Source organism: Sorex araneus, chromosome 1 (genome assembly GCF_027595985.1).
Source record: "Sorex araneus isolate mSorAra2 chromosome 1, mSorAra2.pri, whole genome shotgun sequence".
NCBI lineage: Eukaryota > Metazoa > Chordata > Mammalia > Eulipotyphla > Soricidae > Sorex > Sorex araneus.
In genome coordinates, this window is record NC_073302.1 from 190,380,394 (window position 1) to 190,394,667 (window position 14,274).

At 37.1% G+C, this 14,274-nt stretch overlaps 1 pseudogene; it reads right to left on the minus strand.

Annotated features, from left to right (window-relative positions):
- Window positions 1–4,671: 4,671 nt before the first annotated feature.
- LOC129401391 (U6 spliceosomal RNA) lies at window positions 4,672–4,764 on the minus strand (annotated as a pseudogene).
- Window positions 4,765–14,274: the final 9,510 nt, after the last annotated feature.

A 14,274-nucleotide genomic window follows, 5' to 3' on the forward strand; every position in this document is an offset into this window, starting at 1 on the left:
ATTTGATATGCCAATACAGTAACAATAACAGGTCTTATTCTCCTGATGCTGAAACATCCAATTTTGGGGAAAAATGAGTAAGGATAGGCTGCTAAAATCTCAGGGCTGAATAGAAGAGGAAAATTTTTTGTCCTTCAGCTTTTCCCATCTCCAGCAGGATGGTGACTGCATCTTTCAGACCCTATCAGACAGAGGTACGAGGTCGCAGTGACGAGGCTTGTGGGGAATCTCAGGATGGTGGGGCAAAATCAGCCCTGCTCCCGGCTCAGACAAGACCCCGAGCAGCCACCCACGAACAGCTCCTCCGCTCCTGAATGGCATGATCCCAGAGCCACACAAACCAATTTCAGAACTCAGCGGCTGCTGGCAGATATACCTCTGGACTTATTTACTAAAATACCAGAATTCTAAAACCACGTGGCCGCTGTCACGGCTGTGTGACATCATATGCTCTACATTATCAGCAATAGAAAACAAATTACCAAATGATGCCTTTCTGCAGGTCTGATTGTGGGGGAAAGTTCCAAATAATAACAGTGGGTTTTCTGTCGAAACATTGAATGTAATCAAAGAGGAAAGTGAAAAAAGTGAAAGTTTTGTAAATGTTCTCATGGAGATTCAACAAAAAATAAATAAAATTAAAAAATAAATCTTAAGGCTGAGACAAATGAAGTCGTTACTGGCATCCGCTCCAGTAAATCGATGAACAATGAGATGGCAGTGATACAGTGATAACTAAAACTTATATACATTGTCATTGATATATCAACAGAGGGAAAAGTAATACAACCATCACTTTAGAACAATACAGCCTTGAACCTCAAGGAGTTCAAGTACCAGAACTATTTTTGATGGAAAAAATGATATTCAAATTAGTAACAAATTAGACAATTATCCCTATAGCTAGTCTTCATGTCCGACCCAATCTCTCTGCTTATGTAATAATTATGTTACATATTCTCATGTTATTCCAACAATTGGCTTTACTTCAACTCGTTCCACAAAATATAGAATTTCTTTCCTTCACTAGAGTTCTATATTCTAATTTTTAATATATGTACTTAATTAAAACTCCAAACCAATTAATTTTTAATAACTGTCTAATTCATCACCAAAATATTAATATTTATTTTCTTACATCTTGAGTGACTTGAGTAAATAACACATAAAATAAGCTGCCAAGATACACTTTGCACAAGTGACTTCAACACCAAGCTTTGTAAAGATTGAATCCTCTATTCTTCTATCGAAGGAAGTCTCAATTGTTGGACATATTTTAAGCCCCAGATAACATATCTGTGATTTGTCTTTAAAAGTACACAGGATAAAAATTTGCTCTGTAACATGTTAGAAAACCATAAGCAATTTTACTCATGCTTCTATTTCTACCTGGCCCTTAGTCAAATGACTGGCCCACACCTTTTCCTTTAAAAGCTAGATTAAAAAGAAAATTCCAACTGTGGAAAGTAAAATATAATAGCAAGCAGAGGAATTTACGGAATAAGTGTTAAGCGTAATTCACCACCTAAATTCCAAGTACTCCAGAATCAATTAATATAGAAAGTAACTTAATATGTAAACACTCTACAGGGTTGCAAAATGAATGAATTACTTTTACAGCACTCACTACTCCTTAAAATATATTATTTGTTTCTTACTTTATCCCTGTACTTCCTCATTAACCTTCAAGTTCCATGACTTCAGAAATCTTACATTTTTAACAATTTAAATAACCAAAGCATATTTCTGACTGCATAAATTAACTCCTAACTTCTGGTATTAAGGAGTAACTCAGATTTTTCATGAAAGTCTTAATATTAATGAAGTGCTATCAATGGAGAGTAAGAGCTAACTGTAGGCACCAAAAGTTGTTTTTTAAAAAAATAGTGGGCTACTTTGTATTAAAGTGTATATTAATCTAATCCTTGGGTGTCACATGTAGGTAATGCCATACCCATGGTACTATCTCTTTGGCCCATGGTGGTTTCTCAATTTGATTGTGTGATTCTGGTTTGCAGAAGGTCCCTAATCCAAGAAGTTGACTGTAACTAAATGTGAGCAACATGAATAAACTTTGAAGGGATTTTGATAAAATTGCTACTAACAAAAACCAACATATGTATAGTGATACATGTACATTGCTGTTTGGGTATTGTGTCACCCATGCTTTGTTTACTTTACAATAAATTTTAAGATACAACTGGAACCTTTGTGTTACAGAAAATCTTCATTCTATGGTGTCAGAATGATAATGCCTGAAAGAGCAAGCTATCCTATTAGAGGATGGTATAAAATAATAATGAAAGTGAAACTGGACACGGTAGCATTTTGATCACAAATTCATTTCCATTCCAACCTCTACACTTGGAGGTCCTGGGAATAACAAGTAAAATTCACTAAGAAGTCCTGTGTCTTAAAATGTGAAACTGACTGAAAATAACCCTTAGCTGGGAAGAATTTCAATTCAAAAGAAATATAGACTCACTGTAAAATTTTGCACCTGGAGTTAGTGGCAAAGCCAAATATTGCAGAGTTTAAATCATGTGGTGATCCTGCAGCCAAGTCATTATGTTCCGAGAAATTCACTGACAGTGCTCTGCTACACCTAGAAAGTGATAACTAATGTAACAGCTGTTTCTTCCTCAAGACTCATAATATGGTAGCACAGTGTTTTCATTCTCTCTTTTTAAATATTGATTTTTTGTTCTCCTTGAAAGTCAGGCATACCAGAGCCTTTTGCTCTTCAGTGTGCTTTGCACTGTGGCAAACACTTAAATAAATTATATGACTTTTGATTAACTCTCCCAGGTATCACACAGTAAGACTGTCTCAAAGTCTACCAGTTTTTCCTACATTCTTTCCATTAAATATATGACATTACAACAGGAAGCAAACAACACCGGCCCCCATGCATCCTCCTGTTTTGAACATCCAGAATGTCTGCGCCATGTGTGCAATTCTCTTTCCAACCTGGCCAAAATCAAAAAGGACAGTTCTCAGGAACATTCCCAGTTATACAAGTTAGCAGATGACTAGTTTAACCTAATAGGAATAAAATGTGCTAAGGTAATTAGTTCCAAAAAAAGAGCATTTGTTTTTCCATTGTGATTTTCTCATATTAAAAGACATTCATTTTTTAACATAATATGAGACTGATACCCAAGGACAGTAGGGACGAGGGCCAGGAATATTGCCCCATGGATGGAAGCCTGACTCATGAGCTGGGGGAGAAGGGATCACTAAGAAAATGATGGTTGGAGGGATCATTCAGGATGGAAGATGCATGCTGAAAGTAGATAAAGGACCAAACGTGATAACCTCTCAGTATCTGTATGGTAAACCATAATGCTCCAAAATAGAGAGAGAGTAAGAGGGAAACTGTGTGCCATAGAGGCAGGGGGAGAGGTGGGATGGGAGGGGAGATACTGGGAACTTGACGGTGGAAAATGTGCACTGGTGGACTGATGGGTGTTCAATCATTTTATGACTGAAACTCAAATATGAAAGTTTTGTAAGTTTTGCTCACAGTGATTCAATTAAAAAAGAAAAGGAAAAATAAAAAAGACATTTATTTAAAAGCTTTATCTTTAATTAAAAATTTTAAATATGTAAATTTGTTATACTTTAGAAAATATTAAAATATTAAGTACTCTGTAATTGTCATCAAAATTACTATGATTTAAATAGTCTGTGATACTATTGCCTGATTATAGAGTGTTGCTTCTTTGTCTTTCTGAAAGTAAATGAACAAATGGCCCAACCTTGTAAGATCTTGGTAAACACTTGCACTGATTATTAGACAAGAACTGTCATGTGATCTAAAGCAGGCAATTATAGCTCTTCCACAAGGTTCACTGAGCCAAAAGTTTATGAAAGTCTACCTTGGTTATCAATAGTTGAAAAGATACATCCTTAGAGATACCTGCAGCTTTGTTCCCTACCACATGTAGAATCCTGTCAAAAAGCCTCATCCTGGGAGCCAGAGAGACAGTACAAGGGATCAAGCTTTTGCCTGGCACTCAGAAAATCAGGTTGGGTGCCTGGCACCGAACCCCACCAAGAGTGATCCCTGAACACAGAGCCAGGAGCAAGAGCTGAACAGTACTGGGTGAGGCCCAAACCCTCTACCCCACAAAAAGTGTCAGCCTACAGACCAGCAAACATTAGGTGAATGTTCCCAGATCAGTATGTCTCACCCTCTAAGAGCCACCTCTAACTATGCACTGACCTATTTGTTACATTAGGATTCTCCCCACTGTCTTCTAGGCTGGTTTGAATTGGGCATTCTACAAAATTGGCCCCGTAAAATATATTCTCTTTAATCATTTAATCAATGATAAATTCCAATAAAATTATTTTCTTCTAGAAATCAGGGATTTTGAGATATAGTTCTGGAGGTAAGATGCTTGATTTGAATGTGACTAACCCAAGTTTGAATTCTGGAACCACAGAGAGTTCCTTGAGCACTGCTAGGAGTGACCCTTGAACAAAGAGCCAGGAGTATGCCATAAGAACAGCTGGGTGTAGCCCAAAAAATAAAAATCTGAAAAAAGACACCAGGTTGAATGTAAAATAATCTATGTCAGTGCATTGGAATGAATTAATATTGTTAAAATACTAACCACTCATTTGTCAAAGGGGTAAATTCCAAGATTTATACAGTTAAATTTTATAATTTATTTATATTATTATTTGCGTGTCATCCTTGCTCAGGGGCCATACTAATCCTCTCTGTATTGTTCCAATTTTAGTATATGATAGCACAGTGGTAGGGCTTTCGCCTTTCACGCAGCTGACCGTGTTTGATTCCTCCGCCTCTCTCAGAGAGGCCGGCAAGCTACTGAGAGTATCGTGTCCGCCTGGCAAGCTACCCGTGAGGTATTAGATATGCCAAAAACAGTAACAATAAGTCTCACAATGAGAGACATTACTGGTGCCCACTCAAACAAATCGATGAGCAACGGGATGAGTTATATTATTATTATTTATTTATTATAATTTTTATATTTTTCATTTTTAAAATTTTTTAATAAAATCTTAAAATTTTTATATTTTATTATATAATTTATTTATAATTTATTGTTTATAAAACTAAACAATAACAACAATCCCATAAGAAAATGGGGAGAAGATCTGAAGAGACCTCTCTTGAGAAAGACATAGAGATGGTGAAAATAAAAACAACAACCTCACAACACTCAAAAACAACCGTTTTTGGTGTGAACCTAGAAAAAGTGGTAATTTTGTGATTGTGTGTTATTTTGGGTGTTATTTTTTGATCATTTCACAGTATATAAAATAATGAATATTTATTCATTATTTTATATTATTATTATAAATAAATAAAAATAATGAATCTTTTTGTGTACCTAAAACAAATATAGTATTTTATATCTCATACGTTCATTAAAAAAAAAAACCTCTTAATTTCCTCTACCCTTAACAACCCAATGACTGTTAACATCTCCACTTCATTTTGCTAGCTCTTCTCTCTCTTAAAAAAAAAAAATCCTTCTCTTACCTGTTCTAGCTTTCTAGTCACTGGTGACCCAGGGTAAAAATCTCCTTTATTGCAAATGTCTAAACACTACCTAATCCCACAGGCCAAATAAATTATACTCTGTCCTATCATTCACTGCAGTGTTTTTCAGATCACTGATAAGTATAACATCTGTGCCACTCTCCACTTATTTTACAATTGCTTTATTAGTTACTTTAATGAATGCCACATCTGTTAGATCAAGAAGAGAGAGTCTTACCTCATACATCTGTGCATTCCTGAGCCACTGTATATTCCTGTACACAGTTTCTATATATAGAAGGTAAGAATCACACACAATTTGAAAGCAGGAATAAATAAATGACAACGAAAAAATATGTTTTGTAGAAAAATTCTATATTTTATTTTAAGCCAAAGAAGTCTAATGCTATAGTTTGAATTATAAGAACGGTGAAAAAAATATTTCACACTTCAATGCCTGCCACAATGCTGCATCATCCTGTTCAATCTTTTTGTTTTCTGAGAAGTCTAGAATTAATCCAAGACCACAAAATTACTGTGAACTACAACACTGGATACAAGTTCTACTGATCACAAACTATAATCAAGCCTTTTGACTTCTCTACAGCTTCTCTTCTCATGGAAGAATATGAATAAGAGGCACTTTTTATTAATATTGGTTTTGAATATGATGTTGGAGCCTTAAAGGAATCCAGTATACAAGCATTCAGTATATATTTATCCAATTTATAGATAAGTGATTGAATGCAAAAAAAAGTATCTAGTAGACCTCCAAGTCAATAATCCAAGTTTAAGCAAGCAAACAAATCAATCACCTTCCCATTCATAAACATTGAGTCTATGATTCTTCATATGGGAAAGAATCTCTCTAAAATTCCAAATATAAAGTGCTAGTGAAGCCACAGTTGTGTTCATTAAGAAATTTCTCTTTCCTTTATTTTCTTGTGCATATGTGTTTGTGTGTTATGTGTTTAATTGTGCTGTCATAGAACATAGAATTTGAGATCAATTAGCCTTAAAAAATTTTCTATCTCGGAAGCAGCAGGCATTCTGGTGAGCAACGCAGCCCGGACAATGCTCCGGACCCGAATCGGGGCCAGCAACACCGGGGGGCCGGAAGGAGGAGGTGCCGCCAGCACACCTTCTCCAGATGGAACCCTGGCGACACTGAGCAGCAACTAACACGGCTTCAGGATTTGGGACTGGGACACATCCGAGCGACCTTTTCTAAAACCTGAAAACATACAATCTTTTAATGGAAAACTAATTATCAAATGCCTCCTTATTAGGGTTATCTTGTTTGGGGATATAACTCCCACAACAATAGTTTTGTGTTGAAATATGGAACGTAATCAAGGTGAAGAGAAAATAAAGTGAAATTCATCAGTTATACAGTTGGGGTGGGGGGCGGGGAGTATACCGGGGATTTTGGTGGTGGAATATGGGCACAGGTGAAGGGATGGTGTTTGAATACGGTATAACTGAGACATAAACCTGAGAACTCTGTAACTTTCCACATGGTGATAAAATTTTTAAAAAAATAAAAATTAAAACATGTTTTCAAAGCAAAAAAAAAAAAATTTCTATCTCAATGGCTAAAAACGAGGAAGTCAAGTTAAGTTGCTAAAAATGCATTGCTTTAAAAATGCTTGTTTTATAAAAAGTACAGGGATGGCTTAAAGGAACAATTCTAAACTAGCTTCTATTCTTAAACAGGAAATTGGTCTTACTACCTAAATCCAAATTGCCCATGAATCCCTAGAGTGGGTTTTTATGACAGACTCGGACCGGAAATACCTGTCAGCATTTTTATGCTCTGGGGTCTGCTCCACATTTGGGAAAAGCAGGAAATCATGAGAAATGCTCATGGGTTAGAAAATTTGTGGGGGTGGCATCCTTGGAAATATCAGCTAGAGCAGCAGTTGCCACAGCAATATGATCTAAGCATTTCCAGTGAAGACAAAGCTGAAACCTGTTTGCATGCCAGAAAGTAGAGGTGGCAAGAAAATAGGTACAATTCATGAATTGAAAATTTTGGAATGCAATAGGCCAGACTTTCAGAGTAAGGAAGTATGTACTTTAATAAAATAAGTAAGTTATCTTCTGACATAGGATATTATGTGTTATCTACCTTTATAAGGCAAGTTGAGCACAACGAAAGAGCAAACTTTCCCTAAGCATGTGCTAGGACACTTGCAATGCAGTTGTTTACATTTGGTTTTCATAATCCCCAATTCATTTTGTAAGCCATTTTAAAGTTCCCTTCCCTCCTAAGATGTATATCCTGTTCCATTGACACTGGAAACACAGCAGGGCACTGAGGCAGCATCTGAGGAGTTCTCATTTAGGGAATTGCATGAAATTCATAATGACTCATAGGATAAAACACCATCCTGGAATGCCATTCTTGGAATGTATATTAATTTAAAAGTGACTGCTATGTTGTCTCCCTGATGAGCATTTCACATCACAGTAGATGAGTGTTTTCTACGTAGTCATTGTCTTAAGTGCCAGAGAAATTGAAGACAGAACTTGCTGAAAGATTTAAAAAATCTACTGGGACCTGAGAGCTGCTATAGTGGGTAAGACTATACATGAAGCAGAACCAGGTTCATCCTCAGCATCCCATTTGGTTCCCTGATCACCACCAGGAGTGATTCCAGAGTACAGAGCCAGGAGCAACGGCCAAAAAAAAAAAACAAGAAAAAAATTAAAAACCTCTGATTATTTGCACTTTGAACATGGGATGTCAGATCTCTCTCTCCTCCTCTACTTAACTAAAATGAAGACAGAGCTTCCTCAAAGTGAACAGGGGGCTGGGGTGGGGGGTGGGGGGCGTTAACCTCCTTTATGTTGTATAAGCAGTCCATTCTCATTTGTCATTTAAAATAAACCTCTCCTCTTCCACAAGTCAGATGTCTATTACTTTTCAGAGAAAATAGTTCTACCTTGCATATTTTAGCACTTTCCTGTTTTGGTACACTGGGAATTCTGAGTGCTTAACAAAGGTTTAAATAAAAGTTGTGTGGGCAGGTAGCAGGCAACAGGATAATTTCGTGTAGGAGGCAGAGAAAAAAAGCAGTGCTTCTAGGGTATGAGAGGACAACTACAAGTGGGAGAAAAGATTTAGCTGAGAGCATCAGAATGGGAATAATTTGTGCACAAAAGCAATGACTGGATGGCTTGTTTGCTATTTTCTCCTGACATTTCTTATACCTATGAATCACAGGATAAAGGACAACATCTGGAAAAGAGGACAGTAGTGTTACGGCAATGTGCAAGTAGCCACTGGCTGCCACTCAGATATCTGCCATTTGAATGAACTGGCTCACTGTTGCCTGATAGGACATTCAGATGTTCACAGAACAGGATTAGAAAGTGTAGTACAACATGCACAATTTCATAAGCAGCTTTTTCAGCTGAATTTTCTTTCCATTTTGTCTCTAATTTCTGATCAACTGGAAGTGAGCTTTTCCATGGACACTACTTGATGTTGAGTAAAATAAAGTGTGAAAATCTTCCAATTAAATTAGCATGTCTCTTTGAGATTGAAAAATTAATCTTTTAGTTCAAAGACTTAGAGTGAAATTAATGATTTCTCTCTGATGCTACAAATTAAAGGCAACATCAAACATGAAGGAACTTTTATTAAATGTTATTAGTTCTTAGTGAGAACATACTAATCAAATTAAAAAGACTAAGTTTAAGCTCTCTAAGAATTACATTTATATTTATCTTTACCTGTGCTCACAAAACCTTTAAAATACAATTATGAAATGTGAGCTTAGCATGTGGAAACCCTCAACATCTAGTTTATATGACTTTTTAAATATAACCTCTGCTAACCTCTGTTGCTTCCAAATTCTCCAGACTGGATTTTTTGCTCCAACCTGGAAAACAAACTCTAGTCTTTGCTTATTCACCAGTATTTTTTAAACTTTATTTAAGCACTATGGTTTACAATGTTGCTCATAATACAGTTGTTTCAGGCATCCAGTGTTCCAACACCAATCCCACAACCAGTGTGACCTATCCTCCACCATTATCGAGTTTCCAATCTATCCCTCAAGCCTGCTCCCTTGACAGGAACAAAATAATTCATTTTACATTGCTTGTTAGAGCAAAATGGTAAGTAAAATTATCAAAAAAATGTAAAGGAAAAAACGTGGAAATTATTTTATCTCACAATGGGGTTATTAAAGTTATCTGAGGATTTCCTGAGATGTTTGTTGCTAGCCAGTTGAGCTGTCTCTGTTACTGTTTTTATTCATTGAGCTTAGTTGGCTTCTATGGAACTTCCCCATCTAATTTGCTGTAATCACACTGGGCTATCAGCATTGTAGGATTCAGATATGTCATGCAGAGGCCTATGCAGCCATATGCTTCAGGAGCTCCAGGAAATGTAGACATGGAACAATTCTCAGCCCATCCTGCCACTGAAGGAAGCCCAAGAGTTTTCAGCCCCCAAACTGGACTTTAATTGCTTCTGAGATTAGTCATGAAGCTGTGAAGCTGGGCCATTGACGTGTAGTAGCTGTGGGATGTGGGTGTGGTTACTGGGGCTTATGGCAGCATGGGGGGCTGGAGGTAGACTGACCACTCTTCCCCCTTTGAGAAGGCTCCAGAGTTTCGGCCTGAAGACAGTGCACCTGGGAGTTTCATCCGACTGGTATGATGAAACCAGGGCACCCAGACTATCAACTTACCAGTGAAAATATCTAACATATGAGGTTGTTTAAGAATAGAATGATGCATGCAAATAACCCTGGTTTCCTCAAAGTGTCACGTGACTAGGAGCAATGGAAGACTAGAAATTGTCCCTATTGTCAATTTTCAAATATGTCCCAGATGTTAACCTTTTAGTTACCAAAGCATGATGTTTTCCTCATCGATTGCCTTTGTTCTACACAGTGAAGTAAGGAGTATACTTTTGAAAATCACTCAGTTCCTCAGGAGTTCACTTATACTCCTTGAGACACAATAAAACTGTTTCCATTTTGAAACTTAAAAATGAAACTTAAAAGTAAGCTAGAAGAAGGACAAACGCATGATGATTTCACTTATCTGTTCTATGCAGAATGGGGAATATAAGTATTAAAGGGTGATCCTAATTGCAGAATGTAGGAAAGAGAAGGACAGAGTGGGGAGTTAATAGAAGAAGCAAGAAGTGTACCAGAAGTAACAGAGGCAGGGCTCAAGGGCCCCAGGCACATCAATGGTATAGAGGAGTGGTACAGCTATATATCCAGACCACAGAATCAACAGCATTAAAATCAGGAGATCCAAAACACAACAACTAAACTCAAGAATGTGCCTGTCTAGGCTGAGGCAGGCTAGTGGGGTGGGGATTGGGATGGAAAGGAGAGAACCTGTGGATATTGGTGGAGGGAAGTTGACTGGCAGTGTGACTGGTGTGGGAACATAGTATGTCTTGGACTAATAATGAATAACATTGTAAATCATGATGCTTTAATAATAATAAAAAGCCACCACAGAGATAGGACAGTGGACAAGGTGCTTTCCTTGCATGTGACTGACCCAGATTTGACCCCCAGCATCCTATATGGTCTCTTGAGCAGCACCAGGAGTAATTCTGAGTGCAGAGCTAGAAGTAACCCCTGGGCCCTGCTGTGTGTGCTTCCCCCCATAAAAACAAACAAAAAATAACTTTAAAATTTATTTTTCCCTATTTTCCCAAATATTGGTCATCCTTGTTTTAGATGCTCTCAAACATTTCTCTCTCTTCGAGTCTTAGGAGACTGAAAATTTATCATTCTGAAAGGTTTTAAGTCTTCTTGCTCTTTTTCAGACTAACCATTAATTTCATACTATCCATAGTGCATCATTCAGGTAGGCTTTTGAAGAGAATTTTCACTTGGGAAAGATCAGTATAGAAATAATAAGCTTCAGTAGCTCAGAACACGCAAAGTATACCCCTCCTCTCTCACCAGCAAACACCAACGGTTACCAGCAAACATCACAAACTAGGCCGTTTCAGTTGTCAAGAAACAAAATCCCCACTGGCTGCAGCCCATAGGCATTTGGGTTTATTTGACTCTGGGTCCTAGTACTACACACAGCATTAGTCTCCAATTACCCTGACCTTTGAAGCAGGCTGTTATAGAAAAAGGTCTTGCCCCAGTAGATCTGTTTACTTAGAAACGTTGGGTTGCTTTGGTTTGATTTATACCCACAGTGTGATTGTCCTCTGGTCATAATTGTGCTGTGCTCTTAGAGTTGCTCTAATATATGTGCCATGATATTTGCTCTTACTGGCAAACAAGAAACAACTTATTGGCACCAATTCTTTCTTTCCTGTAGTTTTACTCAGGTGAGCATTGTTCACAGGACTATTGGAAGGTAATATCTTCTCATCTGAAGAAATACTCAAGCGAATTCAAAATGTACTATATTTTTCATGATTTGATATAAATCTGCAGAATCCACTAGTCACATTTTCTCTAATGTGATATATTTTTACCTTTAAAACAGTCAAAAGATTACTTTGTCTTTAAAATAAAAATACTGTCTGGTTCAGAAATAAAATACAAGATAAAACATGAACAAAGTTATAAAGCTAGTAGAAAAACACTAAACATTATCAATGAATTCCCCTAAATGCCAACAGCTATTTTCCCATAAGTAACTTGAAATAAATCTGGTGACAAAATGAAGATTTAGTGACCTTTACTCCCTGTACCCAAATCACTTCATTTAGTTTTAAGCCTATAAGATCTTGGGTGCTCCTAAATGCTTCAGTACACAATAATAGACTAATTCTTAGAGAACAAAGACTACCTCTGGTGGGCAGATTTGTATAAAAGCAATGCAATCCAATTTGCTGGCAATATTATACAAATAAGAATTTCTCAGCTTAAACAAGCCTGAGGATTAGGTGAGCCTTACCCAGTGATTCTAGGCATTATTTGTCCTTTCAATGAAAAAGAAAAAGAAAAACAGAGAAATTCTTAACTGCTTCACCTGGCATTATCTTCTTTATTTTTACATCACAAAATGAAAGGCTTTGCAGATTTTAGTACTTGATTGAAAACACCCCAACTGCCCTATAAATGCCCCTATAAATTCACATTAATATTTTTCCCTCCTAGCATAACCTCCGAAGAGCTCTAAGGAGCCCATATCAAATAAAAAACAAACACCAGTAGAAATTAGATAAAAACTATAAAAGATTCGAAGAAACATCTCCAGATGTGAGAGGCATGCTCTCAGAGCAGTAGGGTCTCCATGATGAATATATTTGTGGATTCTTGCTTTTGCAGGATTTTGCTTTGAGATTTATTTTGGTTTGGTTGGTATTGTGTTTTATTTATCATTTTTGACTTGTAGATGAGAGGAAAGAATAATTTTTCAAAAGCATCAGTAAAGAATAATGTGAATCATTCTGCTACATATTGTATGTGTGTAATATGTTAATTTGTGCCATGTGGTGAGTGAATTATCCTGTCAAATTCAGAAGGTGGTGATGAAGAAGTGAAAGAGTGAAAGTTTCCAAGTGCTATAACCTGTAAAGGGCACACTGAGATGTTACTGGGCATTTTGTACTTCATTAAGTCACAGTCTAGTTCCAGGAAGTGGTTCATAGAAGTCAATTATGAGCCTTCCAATTGCCATGTCCAACAGAAAATAAATCCTATACTATAAATTTCTTCTTTTTCATACAGATTCTTATTTTCACATGAGTTTTCTTTGAGAAGATAAAGTGTGGTTAGTGAGGAGATAAAAATGAAGGTCTCTGATCTACTTATCTGAGTCGTGATTAACAGCCCACATCATTTTCAAGTTGTCTGACAAAGACTGAATTTCAAAGATAAACGATACCTAGATATTTGTTAGATTCTCTTCAGTTGCATGAACAAATTATGCTCTGATATTCTCAGCAAGGTTTAGTTAAGTGCACAGATGGCGGTAACAATTCTAACCAATGTCCTCAATGGTAGTACTATCAGACTCACAGCGCAGCACTAAGAATGTCACGGTAAGCAGACACATGGAAATGCAGGCCTGTTTTCATGGTCCATTTTTTGTGTCTTGTGGCTTCTGCTTAGTGTCACTTGTCTTTTGACAGTAATAATACTGTCTATGGGCTTGAATTTTATAAAAAGTCATTTTTTAAATGTTCCTTTTTAGGGGATGAATGGTAGCAAATTCTTCAGTGCTCAGATCTTATTCCTGGCTCTTCACTCAGAGATCATTTCTGGTGGGGCCCAAGAGATTATATGGTGTGTCAGGAATAGAACCCAGATTGGCCAAGGGCAAGCCATGCTACAACTATCTCCCTAGCCTTGACTTTTAAGAAGTTCTTATTAGTACAAATGCAGTCACATTTGTTTGGAAGAAGAAAAATTATAAATAATATCTGTGCCAAATTTTATAGTGTGAGTGGTGCTGCTGAAGAATAAGCAATCTCATAATGAAGAGTGTCCCCTAAGAGATAACAAGAAAATTCTGGTTACAATTCTCCAACTACCACCAAAAGGCTGATTCTTCTTTGTCATTTTACATTGTGCCCTTGCATGATTGGGACACTGGGTTCCAACCAAATATTTAGGCTGCTTTAAGAAATGGTTCTGTGGGGCAAAGAGGTCTTACAGCAGGTAGAGCTCTTGCCCAGGAAGTGGCTGCCCCCGGTTCAGTTCTGGGCATCCCGTATGATCCTCCAAGCACTGCCAGGAGTAATTTCTAAGTTCAGAACCAGGAACAACTGCTGAACATTGCTGAACACACACACACAC